The following is a 13,072-nucleotide window of genomic DNA, read 5'->3' as shown; positions in this document are numbered from 1 at the left end:
GTTCTCCACAGAAACAGAACCAAGAAGAACCAATTGTATCTGTACACACCCTGTAGAGAGAGAGAGAGAAGGAGAGAGATTTATTTTAAGGAATTGGCTCATGCAAAGTGTGGGCTGGAGACCCAGGGAAGAGTTGGTATTGTAGCTCCAAAGGCCATCTGGAGGCATAAAGCCCTCCTTCTCTGGGGACCTCAGTCTTTGGGATGAAGCCCACCCACATTATGGATAGCAACCTGCTTTACCCAAAGTCTACCATTTAATGCTAATCAAGTCTAAAAAAATACCTTCACAGAGACTTCCCTGACAATCCAGTGGTTAAGACTCCATGCTTCCACTGCAGGGGCCACAGGTTCAATCCCTGGTCAGGGAACTAAGATCCTGCATGCCGCACCGTGTGGCCAAAACAAAAACAAACCTTCACAGCAACATCGAGACTGGTGTTTCACTAAATATCTGGTCTAGCCAAGTGGATAAATAAAATTAGCTATCACAACCTTCCAGCAGAGTCTCCCTTTGTGTACTCAGGGCATTTTGGTTTCTTACAATGCCGGCTGCCCAAAATTCTATATTTTCGCCCCAACTCAATTCTTGTCTACTTTTTGAAATGGCCACGGGAACAATGACAACAGTGGAAGCCAAGAGGCAGCACTGCCACCACACTGCACACAAGCGAACTCGTTAGATGCTCACGACAGCCCCGGGATATGGGCACCATTATTACACCCACTTTCCAGACAAGGAAGCCAAGTAGTCACTTGGCCACGGTGACGCATCCAGGATTGAAATCCCAGCAGGCCTCCTCCAGACCCTGATGTGAAACTTCAGAGAGGGGTCCATGGAGACCCCCCAGGAGCCCTCCTCTGTCCATCTCCCGACTCCTCTCCTTTTCTAGCACCCCCTTGACAGGCAGCTCTGGTCACCTCTCTCCTGGCCCCTTTGCATGCCTGAGGGCGGAGAACAAGTTATAGACAACTTGGAATCCCCATCACTGAGGACAGGACCTGAGTATACACGAGATGCTCATTTGAGCGAACCAACAAAACAGATGAATGAGGAGCGAAGGAAGATGTAAGTGTGAGCCCAGGGCAGTCTTCCTCATCTTACTCCCCAAATCCACCATATTCTTTCACCTGCTTGCTGCCCAGCCAAGCTTCCAGTGGCCACATTCACCTGCAGACTTGGTTGTGCCTTTAACACTACCACTTTATGTCCAGAAAATATCTCCCCTAACGCCCAGCCCAGTGGGGAGCTCCGTGCACACACACACACATTCACACACACACATACACAATACACATATACACACACATACCACATACACACAACACACATATACATACCACATACACACATACACACACACATATAAAACCAGCCACAATCCCCTGTGGAGCCCCCTGGTACTGGGCCTTCCCCTCACCTCTCTCCATAACTTGAGGACCTCCTGGCTGCAGAAATGGGGCATGTTTTGCTTACTTCCTTTTGGGACTTGACCCAATATGAGTAGAGAAGGAGAGAGGAAGTTGAGAAAATAAAGAGGAAAAGAAGAGGAAAAAGAAACTTGGTATACTGCATCTTCTCCTCACTCATTTTTTGTTTGATTTTTCTTCTTTTTTATATTACATTTTTTATTGCGGTATAATTGACATACAACATTCTGTTAGTTTCACATGTACAACAGAATGATTCCATAATTCATTCACTTATTCATTATTCCACAAATGACGTAAGAAACGGAGCCATCATTATCTCATTTAGTCCTCCTTGCAGCCCCCCTAGGCAGGCATGGTTATCCCCATTTCACAGCTAGAGAAACTGAGGCTCAGGGCATCTAGTTGGTCAATGGCAAGGCTACCTTACCACTCACACTGTGCCCAGTCCACCCACTGGGAAAGTACATTCTTCTTCTCTCTTCAGCCCGAGGGAACCAGGACGAGGGGCTCAGAGGCCCCAGTTTGCTAGCCGACCCTCTCAGTCCCCCCACTGTCCCCGCCAACACACACGCACGGACCCTTCAGGGAACGTCAGCCCACATGTGTGCACATTCACACATGATCCAAGATTTCTGCGACTTGTGAAAGTGGACATCTGGATCTGACCGGGTCTCCTGGGGCTGACGCCAAGGAGGCAGAGGGCGCTGGGGGGCCCGGTCCTGGTGGGCAGCGTGGGCAGAATGAAGGGGACTAATGAGGTGAGTGCGGTAGGCGTGGCCATGCGTGAGAGGTGGAGCCTTGGAGTGCTTACTCTTAAAGTAACTCACCTGGATGGTTGTGAAGGCTGAATGACACACGTGGTGCACTTTCAGATCTTCCTACCTCCGCTAGCGAAAAATCCCAAGCGTTTCTCCGTGAGCAGGCAACGGTGCAACAGAAACTATCCTGTCCTGCTCTCCCTGCATCCTCCCGGGCCCTCCTGCAATCTAAGCTTCCCAAAACACAGAGGTCAGAACCCCAACACAGGACTCACCAGGCTAAAATCAGGGTAAGAGTCTCAGGTTTCTGGGATAAGAACACAGATATCTTTGGGCGGAGGGCATTATTCTGCTTACAGAGCCGTATGTGATCAAGCCCTGCCACCTCCAACTGTGTCCAGATCAGGCACCTTCTGTGTCCCAATATTCAGACCTCCTCTGTGTTTCTCCACACACCTCAGCAAGATTACTTCTACCTCAGGGCCTTTGCACCGGCTGTTTCCTCTGCCCAGATTCTGCCCCTGGTCCTTGAAAGCCAGGCTCCTGTCTTTCCATTTTCACTTAGAAGCCCCCTTCTCAAAGAGCCCTTACCTGCCTACTGAGTACTAAGCACCCTCCTGGCCACCCTCCAACACAACACCCCACTTCCACGCTCTGCCTCCAGATACTTTCAGGTTCGTCTTGTTTTTCTCTGCCTGCTTGGTGAGCCACGTGACAACAGGGTCTGTGTCCACCTCATCGTTCGCTACCCTAACACGTACTGAGCCCTTATTCTGGAACTGTTCTCTGAATGTCACTCATTTTCTCCTTCCTACAACCCCATGAGACAGGCATCTCAGAGGAGGAGACTGACTCGCAGAGGCAGGAACTTGCCCCAGGTCACTCAGCCGGGAAGCATGGGAACCAGAACACAGACCAGGCACTCAGGGTCTTCTCCACTTGCTACACTGCCTCGGGCCCTGCCGCCTCGCCAGACCCAGAAAATCACCTGGCAGGAAAGGCTCTCAGGACACAGTTGTAGAATGAGCACATTACCTTACTAGTTAGATTCCTTCTGGGAAGGTAGAATCTTTAATTATGCAGTCAGAGAAGGCGCTGGGAGGTGATACTGACAAGTTTGTATGTTTTTCACACCACAGCGTAAATGACTGTTGGTGTCTGGCGCTTCTCTGGAAGAAGCTTTTCTTTTTGTCTTTTTTTGCCTACAGACACCCCTGGCGCTTTCCCTTTCTTCAGATCAGCCAAGAATCATCTGATCCTCTCGGCTCCCTGGGCCGCGCACCCAGTTACCGATCACACTCTGCCCCCAGCCCCTCCTGCAGAGACGGGAAGCCCAGCCTAGGGGAGCAGAGGGAAGGGCATCTCCTGAGCTGGCAGCGCCACTTCTGTTGAGGGTCTGGAGGTAACCTGATCCCCGGCATAAAGAGACATGTCTGAGTCAGGAGCCAACCAGATGACAACGGCGAGGTCAGGGGGCAGCCTAGGGTCTCCTGAGTCCCTGGAGTTGCCATCCCACCCCCACACCTCCAGTCTTTGATGTGAATGATGTCACGTCTCAGTCTTACCTGGAAACGCAGCCCCAAGGTGAGCTCCCTGGGCTTTGCTTCCCATTTAAGCTGCTTCCCTCTGCAGAGTCTGGAGCCCAGACTGCCAGAGGGACACGTGTTTTCCCGCATACAGGGAAAATCAATGGTTACTTCCTCGAGATAGAGATTTACTTACTGAAATGGGTAGGTTTGGGTCCTGTCAAATGGTAGGTGCCTATTGTTTTCTTAAATGAAGATGTCTGTGACATCCTTATTTTAGGTTCCAGGCAACTCCAGAGAAGCAGGGAAGACTCAGGTACAGGGTTTGAGAGGACATAGAAAGTTCTACCCACTCAGGGAGTCTGCCCCGTTGTCCCCAGGGCCCCAGGGCTGCACAAGCCTTGGGAAAGTTGGTAGAAGCATGGCAGCCCACCATTGCCCCTATAGATCAGGGGCACCGTCAGGCCTCTGTCAACAGTCAGGGGATGGACACTCCTCCTGGGGCAGCTGGCTGGGAGGCAGGTGGAGGTGGGCACGTGGAGGGAGGGCCGGTGCCCAGGTGGTGGGGTGAGCAGCTCCACAGGCATCTGGCTTGGTCTGCCTGGAATCAAGTCCAGTGTCAAACAGAATCCTCCAGGGGGAGCAGGCCTGGGAGGGCATCAGTTCCTGCCTGAAAGACTCCAGGCCAACCCGAGAACCCAGGGCACTGCCTCCTTCCCCAGCTGTTCACATCCAGTCTACACCCTCAGCACTTGTTGCCCAACGCCCCCGGGGGCCAGAAACTGCCCCACGGAGCAAAGGGGTCTCCACTCTTCTCTGTAATCAGGGCCGTCCTTGACAGGACTTGGAAAGAGTCCCCCTCCTTAAGTTGCCAGGGAAAGGTGGAGGCTGCTAGAGAAAGTGGAAGATGCCAGGACAGCCTCCCGGTCACCCATCCTCACCCTGACCCCACACATTCATCTGAACACTGTCTCTGGGGGCAGTAAAGCCCTGGATCACTACTGATGAAGGTTTGCAGAATGGCAATCTCTTCCTCCCCACACCCACGCCATCTGCAAGGAGGCTCTGCCAGTCTTCCCATCCAGAGGGAGGTCTGTTTTCCCATCTCCGGATATGGGCGGGTCTTGTGACTTGCTTTGGCCAACAGAATGCACTGGAAGCGATATACCAGTTCCAAGGCTGGCTCTGGATTAACCACATTGTCTAGTTTCTGTATGTGATGTTTTGACATCTGGGGCCATGCTGACTTGGCACAGACTGCCCCTCTGTGGCAGGGCCAGCAAATTCCTAGAGACAGCAAACAACACAACACCCTCCCTGCCCATGCCCAGCACACCTTTGGTAGCAAACCAACTGAACCAGAGCCCATCCGCCTGCTTATCTGGCTCCGAAGCTTGTGAGACACTAACCCAGTCCCCGCCAACAAACCTGGGGTTCGGCATCAGACGACTAGGGGCAGCCCTATACCACCATCCTGCTACAATTATCCCAACTAGCCAATCTTAACCCGGTTAGTCCCCTTAACCTGTCTCACCCATTTCTTCCCTCAAAACCCCCAGTAAAGGCTTTCCAGAAGTTTCCCTCCCTCTCTTTCTGCCTGCTGTTCTCTCTGTAGCCCAACTTGGTATGACATTCTCCCTCCTCGATAGTGGGAGTAACACACTATCTTTTCCGGCAGTGTCTCCTGATCTGTTGGCCTCACCACACTTGGAGGACGCCAAAATCCCAGCTTCATTTTAGAGCAGCGTCTCAAGAAGTCTTGGGCATTCTGCTAGTCCTGGCCCTTGACCACTTTCTACCATGTGAAAAACCCAGCTAGCCTGCTGGAGGATGAGAGGCTGCATGGAGCAGAGCCACCCTGGACCAACCAGCCGCAGCTAACCTGGCAGCTGTCCACAGGTGAAGAGGAGCCCAGACCCGAGAAGCGGAGCCTGGAGCCATTGAGCAGAACAGTCGAGCTGAGCCCAGCTCAGACTGCCACCCTGATCAGCCAACTCCAGATCTAGAGCAGCCCTTTCAAAACCAAATGTACGGTCCTTGTCTGTTTTGTTCCCGGCCTGGGCCATGGCAGTCACCAAATATTTGTTTGATGAAATGCCCCATTTTCAAAATGGATGATTCCCATGTCCCCGTAGCTTCCGCTCACCCCCATGTATTCTTATAATACAGGCGCCGGTGTATAAAACCCTGCTGCAGGGTAGCAAATACTCCTGGTGCTGCGAGCACGGCAGATACCTTTAATCAAGCATGGTATCCTTTTGTGCTGAGCTCTGAAGTAAACAGCAATCCATCTCAACCTGGAGTCCAGCCAATCCATCGAAACTGGCAGTAGAATTGACATCGATAAGCTGACCATACTACACCGGGAAGGAACATACTTGGGTTTTCATATTTCCACCCTTCTTCATCTCATTTGTTCTCAGACCAGGGAATAGGTCTCAAACCCTCCCCACCTCCTTCCCTCCCGACTCAGTCAGTGGGGGACACTGGATGGGGGCATTTCCCCCCCCTCTCGCTCCTTCCTCTGGCTTTGTTCCCAACATGAGGATTCAGCTGCCACTTCCTCTGGCACATCAGGCTCCATCTACAGCGTGGGGATAATGGTGCTACCGTTGCCTGCTTTAAAGTTTCAGGGTAGAAAAATGGTGACATCTACAATAGGAAAGTGATCTGGGAAGGGCTAAGGATCGCGGATTAAAACATCATTTTCCTGAGAACGTGTTCAAAAAAACAAGGGAATAAGCCAAGAAAGAGGAAGACATATGATCTAGAAAACATAAACTCCAGCGCAGGCCAAAGTCCCTGGGTAGCCACAGGGCCATGAGCCCAGAGAAGGTCAGCATGACTGGGATCCAGGGGGAAAGCAGCCCGACAGAATATGGACTAGGAAAGAGATTATTGGAAACAACTGTGCTTATGTAGAGGACGAACCAGGCAAAAGAGAAAAATCTTGAGGAAAACCAAAAAGTTACACAAGAAAGGAAATTAATCATAGTAGACTATTTGGCTCTGCAGCGAACAATGGAACAAAGTACTCATCTCTCCTTACAGGAGATCAATTGTTTAGAAATGGGGAGTAATTTCCAGGGCATTTAAAATCCGTTGCCTCAAGAGACAGTGAGGACTGTGGAACAATTTCTTGAAAGCCACAAGCTACCAAAAGTCACCCAAAGGAAAAAGGCTATCCTAAGTAGTTCTGTATCTGTCAGAGAAATTGAATTCATAGTTAAAAACCTTCCAGAAAAGAAATCTCCAAGCCCACATGGTTTCACTGGTCAATTCTACCAAACATTGTAAGAGGAACTGACACCACCTCTACACAGTTTCATCCAGAAAACAGAAGAGAAGGGGACAGCTCACAACTCATTTTAGGAAGCCAGTATTACCCTGGTAACAAAACCAGGTAAAGACAGTAGAAGAAATCCATAAATGAGGGACAGCAAACTGTGTCTGTAGAAAGAGGGCCAGAGAGTCACATTTTTCATCTTCGCAGCCCATAGGGTCTCTGTTGCAACTGCTCACCCCCACAACTGCAGTGCAAAAGGCAGGTATGGATGACATGTAAGTAATCAGTGTGGACAGATTTGACCAGCAGTGTACTGGATGTGGGTCATGGACCATAGTTTGCTGACCCCTGCTATACACCAATATCCCTCATGAAGAAGATACAAGAATTCTCACAAAACATTAGCAAGTAGAATCCAGAAATATAGACGATGTATACGATGCCATAATCAATTAGGGTTTATCTGGGAATGCAAGGCTGCTTTCAAAATTAGAAAATCAATCACACAGCACTGTAAATCAACTGTACTTCAATTTTAAAAAATTAAAAATAAATTTAAAAATTCAGTCAAAGTCATCCACTTTAATAACAGACTGAAGAAAAACCACAGGATCATATCAATGAAAGCAGAAAAAGCACGTGATAAAATTCACCATCCATTCGTAATGAATACTCCATCAAACTACGGCTAGAAGAGAACCTTAACCTGACAAATGGCATCTGCAAAAACCCACAACCTAGCATCCCACTTAACATTAAAAAAAAACGGAATGCATTCTTCCCAAGTTCTAGAACAAGGCAAGAATGTCCACTCTCTTACTCAACACAGTACTGGAAGTTTTAATAAGTGTAATAAGGCTAAATAAATAAATAAATGGCGCATGGATTAGAAAGGAAGAAATAAAATTGCCCCTATTCACAGATAACATGATTGTTTATGTAAAAAAAATCTGAGGGAATCTACAAAAAAAAAAATGCCCTATAACTAATAAGTGTGTTCCACAAAGTCACAGGACACCATGTCAACACAGAAAAGCCCACTGAACTTCCATATACAAGGAATATAGCACTGGAAATGAAAAAATTTTAAACCTAATACCACTTAAAATAGCTCCAAAAATGAAATACTTAGATATAAATCTAACAAAACATGTTTATGTTGGTAACTAAAAAATGCTGATGAGGGAAACCAAGGAAGAGCTAAATAAATGGAAAGACATGTTGTTTTCACAGATTGGAAGACTCAGTATTGCTAAGACGCCAGTTCACCCCTAATTGATCAGTAGGTTTAATGCACTTCCAATCAAAATTCCAGTGGAATTCTGTGGATAGAGACAAGCCGATTCTAAAATTTTAAGGGAAATACAAGCTATAATAACCGAAACAATTTTGAAAAAGAATAGTAAAGTCTTAAAATCTATCCAATTTTAAGTCTTATATAAAATTACAGTAACGGGACTTCCCTGGTGGTGCAGTGGTTAAGAATCCGCCTGCCAATGCAGGGGACACGGGTTCGATCCCTGGTCTGGGAAGATCCCACATGCCTCTGGAGCAACTAAGCCCGTGCGCCACAACTGCTGAGTCTGCGCTCTAGAGCCCGCAAACCACAACTACTGGGCCCGCGCACTACAACTACTGAAGCCCGTGCGCCTAGAGCTCGTGCTCTGCAACGAAAGGCCACTGCAGTGAGAAGCCCGTGCATGGCAACAAAGAGTAGACGCCTGCTCGCCACAACTAGAGAAAGCCCGTGTGCAACGAAGACCCAATGCAGCCAAATAACTAACTAACTAACTAAATAAATAAAATTACAGTAATCAAGATAGTGTGTTACTGGCAGAAATAAACCCATATGATGCACTGATTTTTGACAAAGTTGCTAAGACAATTCAATGGCAATTCAACAGTCTTTTCTACAAATGCTGTTGGAACAACTGGATATCTACATGCAAAGTGTTTATCTCAACCCAAACCTCACACTTTACACAAAAATTAACTCAAAATAAATTACAGATCAAAATGTAAAAATGCAAAACTACAAAAATTTTAGAAGAAAACATACAAGAAAATTTTCATGATCTGGGGTCAAAGAGTTCTTAGACTTGACACCAAAACCACGATCTATAAAAATAAAAAATTGATCAATTGGACTTCATCAAAATTTAAAACCTTTGGTCTGGGAAAGACACTGTTTAGACAAGCTGCAGTGAATGAAATCATGCCATTTGCAGCCACATGGATGGACCTGGAGATTGTCAAAGTAAGTCAGAGAAAGACAAACATCATATGACATCACTTATGTGGAATCTAAAAAAAAATGATACAAATGAACTTATTTACAAAACAGAAATAGACTCACAGGCTTAGAAAACAAATTTATGGTTACCAAAGGGGAAAGGTGGGGTAGGGAGAAGAATAAATTACAAGTTTGGGATTAACATATACACACTACTATATATAAAATAGATAATCAACAAGGATCTACTGTAGAGCACAGGGAACTCTACTCAATACTCTGTCATAACCTATATGGGAAAAGAATCTGAAAAAGAATAGATATAGGAATATGTATAACTAACTCACTTTGCTGTACACCTGAAACTAACACAACATTGTAAATCAACTCTTCCCCAATACAAAATTAAAAAAATTTTTTTAAAGACAAGCTGCAGATAGGGAGAAAATATTGGCAACTCACACATCTGATAAAGGATTTCTATTTAGAATGTATAAAGAATACCCAAAACTTAACAATAAGAAAACAAATCACCCATTTGGAAAATGGGCAGAGGGCCTGAACAGACACTTCACCCAGTAAACTATTCAAATGGCAAATAAGCACATGAAAAGATGTCAATATTATCAGTTATTAGAGAAATGGAAATTAAAACCACAATGAGATACCATTCCATACCTATTAGAGTGACTTAGAAACAAACAGACAAACCCGATAATATTAAGTGCTGGTGAGGATGCAGGGCAACTGGGTCTTTTATGGATTGCTGGTGGGAATGCAAAATGATACAACTGATATGGAATACAGTTTGGCTGCTTCTGACAAAGTTAAAGATACACTTACCATATAACCCAGCAATCCCACTCCTAGACATTTACCCAAGAGAAATGGGTGTTTTTACATTCACACAAAAGCTGAATGGGAATGTTTACGGCAGCTCTAGTCATAATCACCAAAAACTGGAACTGATACCATGGGTGTCATTCAGTTCAGTGGCTGAATTGATAAAAAAAAAAGCTGTGATACGTCCACACAATGGAATACTACCCAGCAATAGGAAGGAACTGTGCATCCCCAGAACGACATGGAAGAATCTTAAATGCTTTATGCTAAGTTAAAGAAGTAAGAGTCAAAAGTCTATGTACTTTTTGCTTCCATTTATATGACACTGTGAAGATGAAAAAACCATAATGATGAAGAACGGATCAGTGTTGCCAGGCGCTAGGGTGGCCAGAGGGTGTGACTACATAGGGCATGATGATGTCATTTTGGGGTGGTGGAACTCTTCTGTCTCCTGACTGTGGTGGTGAGTACCACATATAGAACATAGTTCTATGGTTAAAATCATGGAAATGTACACCAAAAACATTTCTTTCCCATTACACTGTAAAAAGCAATGTATCAACTGGGAGTAGACAACCAAAAGAATGAATCTCTAATGGTGGAATTTGGAACCCTGTGACATGTGATCACAAGGAGAGGTTTTGGAGAAGGGGAAACGTTCTGAAATACCATAGCCCCCCCTCCCCACAGGCAACAAGGAGGCCGAGAGCCATTGTGGGGGAAGAGGGTGAGGCGTGGGGTGTGTTAAATGTTCTCCCTTTCTTGTCTCCCCAGCAAGGCTGTTTCTCTTCCTGGCGGAAGGCCACAGAGTGGGCAGTAGTGTTGGGAAAGGGCTCCCACTTACGGGATCCCCACATTGCTCAACCTCCCCTCCTTCCCCAGGACCACTGGCTCTCCAACAGCAGGTCACAGAAATCTTGCAAAGTGACCCAGGACGGATGTGCTGAAAAGTCAGACAAGGATTAGGGGTGAGATTCCCCCGACTACATAGGACTTTGGGTGAAGGACAGTTTCACTAGAAGTTTTAAACTAACTTCTATGGAGAATCCCTTCTGCTCCCTTTCCCCTTCACAAAGCCCAGTGAGGCAGGTGCTCTTGCAGGTAAAGAAACCAAGGTTTAGAGGAGAAGGAATTTGAGAAAGCCTGGATGTGGCAGGGCAGGGATGGGACCCAGATCTCCCCCAGGAACAGAGCCTGAGAGAGCTTACTTCCCTGCTTGAACAGCAGCTGCAGACATCTGAGAACTGCCAAGGTGTCACCACTTTTCCAGGTAACCTTCAGAGATCGGATAATGGCAGTGCAGAGCCCCTCAGCTTCCTCTGGCACTTCCTATCCACCCTGCCCCTCTCCTGGCCTGGGTGGGGAGCCGGCTTAGGGATGCACCTACCTGTGCTTCTGGCTTTGAGCTCTGGGCCTCAGGTTCTGTTATGTAATCTGCATCGTGGGTGGGACACCCCACTGTTCTGTTGGGTGGGTTGATTGTGGCCCTAGACCAGGCTTCTGCTGCCTGGTGGCTGAGCGACTTCCTGCAGCGGCAACTCACCGCATCCTGCACTCACACGGGCCGTGTTTGGTCTGAACTGAGTTCTCCCTGCCTGGAGCCCCTTCCTGTGCCCCAAGGGCTTCTAGGTGGCCACGGTTGTGCCTGTCAGGTATTCAGTCCATGGGTGAGAGTCTGTGGGGAAGGGAAAAGGCTTGGAGACCAAGGAGAGAGATTAAATTTACTCCACTCCTTCCTGGCCATGTGAAACTTGAGTAAGTCAGAATCTCCCTGGGTCTCAGCTCCCTCATCTGCAAAATGGGGATGACAATAGTTCCCGACTCACAGCGCTGCTCTGAGAATAAAGAGCCTGCAAGATGCTTAGCAAAGAACGCAGCACTGATCGCTCAGTGAGCTTTCTTTCCGTCTGCCGTTACTATTATTGTTATGGACGGTATTCTTGGGGTAGCTGCCCCACAGCCCACGGGACACGCCGTCACAGAGGGAGGGGTCTCCAGTTTCCAGAGCCAGTCTGGTGGTAGCTGGCTCTGAATCGAGCAATTCCAGTCTCACCTCTGGAAGACACATTTTTATCTGCATTCTTATCTTAATGTTAACCATGAGTTTTTACTGCTTAATGTAAAAGTAAACCTGGTCAAGCACATAAATCCAGTGGGACTCCAACAGACACAAACGTCAGGGAGAGAAAAATTAAACGGCGAGCTGCCTGCAAGTGTGGGAAAGAAATGCAGTCCCAAATCTAAGGTCCCCTAGGCTCAGGTGAGGCTGCTTCAGAAACCTCCCACCTGTCTCTGCCTGGGAAACGCGGCAAACTGCTAAGAAAGTTCTGAGCCTTTAAAAGTTGGTGGTGGGGCCTCCCTGGTGGCGCACTGGTTAAGAATCCGCCTGCCAATGCAGGGGACACGGGTTCGAGCCCTGGTCCGGGACGATCCCGCATGCCGAGGGAGCAACTAAGCCCGTGAGCCACAACTACTGAGCCCACCGCCGCATCTACTGAAGCCCGTGCGCCTAGAGCCCGTGCTCCGCAACAAGAGAAGCCTGCGCACCACAACGAAAAGTAGCCCCCGCTCGCCACAACTAGAGAAAGCCCGTGCGCAGCAACGAAGACCCAACGCAGCCAAAAATAAATTAAATAAATAAAATTTAAAGTTGGTGGTGGTAAGAATGATATTTCAGTTAGAAATTTAAATGTTGGAAGTTGGAGGGGAGGGGACAACCTCTACCCTAATTGGGCGAGCAGGGAGCTCTTCTGGAGACCTGAGGAAGACCAATGTCTCATAAATCCCAGGGCAATCTTTCTGCAACGCACGGTTCTCACGCGGAGCCCTCTCTCTCCCTCCCCCCAGCGGACCGAGGCTTTCGCACAAACTGCTCGGCTAGACCAGCCCGGGTTCTCCCAGACGCCCGGCCCGCGATGCATCCGATGACAGATGGGGGGGATCTCACGCTTCCCTCTTAAAACTGAACCCCAGCTCCAGCCTCGCTCCAAGCC

The 13,072-nt window shown here is 47.8% G+C and overlaps 1 protein-coding gene across 2 annotated transcripts in view; it reads right to left on the bottom strand.

Annotated features, from left to right (window-relative positions):
* The window catches only part of FBLN7 (fibulin 7), a 62,799-nt gene that overhangs the window by 35,301 nt on the left and 14,426 nt on the right, over nt 1-13,072 (bottom strand). The gene's annotated exons all lie outside the window — the stretch shown is intronic.

This window comes from Delphinapterus leucas, chromosome 13, assembly GCF_059928025.1.
Source record: "Delphinapterus leucas isolate spDelLeu-1000000601 "Yukka" chromosome 13, BTC_Dleu_Yukka2, whole genome shotgun sequence".
Lineage (NCBI taxonomy): Eukaryota > Metazoa > Chordata > Mammalia > Artiodactyla > Monodontidae > Delphinapterus > Delphinapterus leucas.
Note: the sequence above shows the minus strand (reverse complement) of the source record. Positions and strands in the feature narration are given on the sequence as shown.